The 3504-nt window shown below is 34.6% G+C and overlaps 1 pseudogene; it reads right to left on the reverse strand.

Moving 5' to 3' along the window:
* Positions 1 to 1760: 1760 nt before the first annotated feature.
* On the reverse strand, positions 1761 to 1904 carry LOC119044096 (uncharacterized; annotated as a pseudogene).
* Positions 1905 to 3504: the final 1600 nt, after the last annotated feature.

A 3504-nucleotide genomic window follows, 5' to 3' on the forward strand; every position in this document is an offset into this window, starting at 1 on the left:
TTGGGGAGGAAAAGCGTAAACCATTTACTTTTTAAAATAAATTTCTTTAATTAACATGGTTAATTTTGTAATTTCATTTTTTAAAATTGTACACATTTTCTGGTATATTTACCTTCACAGAATATCCCTAGCTTGATTTTTAAAAATATTTTTATTAGTTTTTTATTTATTTTTAATGGCATTTTTTATTGTTGTTCAATTACAATTGTGTCCCTTTATACCCATCACTTCCCCTGCCCCCCCCCACCCCCGCCTCACACCCTTGATCTCACTTCCCCTTTGGCATTGCACATCTGTCCTTTATAAATGTTCCTTGATGACCCTTCCCCTTTTTCCTCTTTATTCTCTCCCTGCTCCCCTCTGGTCACTGTCAGTTTCTTTTTTTATTTCAATGTCTCTGGTTCTATTATGCTCACTTGTTTGTTTTGTTAATTAGGTTCTACTTATAGGTAAGATAATATGGTATTTGTCTTTCACCCCCTGGTTTATTTCACTCAGCATAATGCTCTCCAGTTCCATCCATGCTGTCATGAGGGTAGGAGTTCCTTCTTTCTTTCTGCTGCATAGAATTCCACCGTGAAAATGTACCATAGTTTTTTGATTCACTCACTTACCAATGTGCCCTTAGGTTATTTCCAGCACTTGGCTATTGTAAATTGTGCTGCTATGGACATTGGAATGCATAGTTTCTTTTGAATTGGTGTTTTACAATTCTTAAGGAATAATCAGCAGTGGAATTGCCTGGTCCAAAGGCAGTTCCATTTTTAGTTTTCTGAGGAAATTCCATACTGTTTCCCAGAGTGGCTTCACCAGTCTGCATTCCCACCAACAGTGCACTAGGATTCCCTTTTCTCCACAACCTCATCAGCACTTATTATTTGTTGATTTACTTATGATGGACATTCTGACTGGTGTGAAGTGGTATCACACTGTGTTTTTTTTTCCTTAATTTTTATTTCTTTCTTCAGTGTCTTATAATTTTATTTTTATTAATTTTCATTGTTTATTTAATTATTGTTCAAGTACAGTTTTCTGTCTTGTACTCCCATCCGAGCCCTGCCCCCAGTGCTCTCTACCTCCCTCCCATTTCTGCCTCTGTTAGTTTTTGCCCACGTGTACTTTATACTTGTTCCTGTGAATCCTTCCCCTTTCCCCCTGAAATTCCCTCCCCTCTCTCCTCTGGTCTCTATCTGCCTGTTCTGTATTTCAGTGTCTTTGGTTATATTTTGCTTGCTTATTTGTTTTGTTGATTAGGTTCCTGTTAAAGGTGAGATCATATGGTATTTATCTTTCAACACCTAGTTTATTTCACTTAGCATAATGCTTTCCAGTTACATCTAGGCTGTTGCAAAGGGCAGGAGCTCCTTCTTTCTTTCTGCTGCATAGAATTCCATTGTGTAAATGTACCATAGTTTTTTGATCTGTTCATTTACTGCTGGGCACCTAGGTTGCTTCCAACTCTTGGCTATTGTAAATTGTGCTGCTATGAACATTGGGGTGCATAGGTTCTTTTGGATTGGCGTTTCAGGGTTTTTAGGATATACTCCTAGCAGTGGAATTGCTGGGTCAAAAGGCATTGTCACTTTTAGTTTTCTTAGAAAATTCCTTACGGTTTTCTGTGGTTTTTAATTTGCATCTCTCTGATGGCCAGTGATGCTGGGCATCCTTTCATATGTCTCTGGGCCCATTATATGTCCTTCTTAGAGAAGTGTCTGTTCCGGTCCTTTGCCCATTTTTAATTTTTTTATTTTTTTTAAATTTTATGTGCCCCAGGCAGGAACCAGGTCTGCCACCAACACAGGCAACAAGCTAGGATGAACTAAACACTGTACAACTGCTTTGCTCCTGACTAATATTAGAGCAACACCACCAATCAGCTGTGTCCTTGCCCATTGCCAGGGGGTTATTTTTTTGGGAGGGGGGGTGTTTTGTTTTTGTATCCCTGCAGTAGACCTATGTGAGTTCTTTATATAGTTTGGAGAACAAATTTTAGTCCGAGGTATCATTGGCAAATATATTTTTCCATACAGTTGGTTTCCTTTTCATTTCACTGCTGTTTTCTTTAGTTGTGCAGATGGCATTGAATCTATAAGTGGCTTTGGGTAGTATAGACATTTTCATGATGTTAATTTTTTGCAATCCATAAACACGGTATATGCTTTCATTTGTGTCTTCCTTAATTTCTTTCTTCACTGTTGTGTAGTTTTCTGAGTATAGATATTTTACATCTTTGGTTAGGTTTATTCTTAGGTACTTTATTTTTCTTGTTACTATATCAAATGCAATATTTTTCCTAATTTCTGTTTTAGATATTTCATTATTGGTATACAAAAATGCCTTCAATTTCTGAATATTGAATACACAAATGCCTTGGAGTGCACCATTTTAGGAGAATTTCATAAAATAAACCATTTACTCTTAAGTGTCCTTTGTGTAGGGAAGATAGGATTTTGTAATTCACTAGATGTCTGTAATCTGTCTAGCCATTAACAATCTACATAGTTCACTTCTTCCACTTGTCCTGGCTGACTGGCTTGTCTCACGTTCATACAACTGATACAATTACATGAATAAATCTCTAAACTCTTTTTCTAAACAAATAAGTCAAATGATTCCATTTATACAAAATTGTATAAAATTCAAACAATCTATTTTTTCTTTTAAATTTCAGGCATTCCTTCTTTTTATTGGCAAAGATCTTTAAGATCGTAAGTACACAAAAATATAAGTATATATAAAAAGAATAAAACGATGGGGATTCGAAGTATAAAATTCTTTACTGACTAACACTGTATATCATTGATCTACAAATGACAAAGTACTGACGTGCTTAGCATAAAGAGTGCCAATAGTTAGATAAGAAAACGAGGAATATCCTACTATGAAACTATTTGCAATATTTGAATGTCTAACACAGGAAGTCAACAATGTACTGTCAATGATAAAAATATACCAGACCCCTTTGAGTATTTGCTTTCCACCAGAAAATATGCTCAGCAATTTATAATTCTCACAGTTTCTAATGCTAACCAAATTTCTTTATGAAGTAATCATACCAGTTTTTCATATGAGAAAACTGAAGCAGAGAAAGGTTAAATAATTTGAGAAAAATCATGCAACTGGTAAAGATTTCCTCCATAACAATAAAAGAGAAGCCTATTTGATTTTTGCATTGGCAAATTAAATTACCAAGCTGTGTTGAAAGAGAAGGGGATCCTGTAATTTCTGTCACTGTTACTAGAAGGATAAATTGTAAGACCATTTACAACACAGTGTCATGTGTTAAGAATTTTATCAACATTTATGTTTTTTGTCCAATAATTCAACTACTAGGATATCAGCCTGAAAAAATTAAAGGTATAACATATCTAGGTATTAGAATATATAATATAGCTTTATCAGTAGTAGTTTAAAATTAGAAATACTTTAATATCTCAACAGGTAAACATTTTAATAAAGGTAGTGTTAAATTATAGTTTCAATAATTTTAAATGATGGGAGAAA

The sequence above is a fragment of the Artibeus jamaicensis genome, unplaced genomic scaffold, assembly GCF_021234435.1.
Source record: "Artibeus jamaicensis isolate MK-2021 breed Jamaican fruit bat unplaced genomic scaffold, CSHL_Jam_final contig_415, whole genome shotgun sequence".
Lineage (NCBI taxonomy): Eukaryota > Metazoa > Chordata > Mammalia > Chiroptera > Phyllostomidae > Artibeus > Artibeus jamaicensis.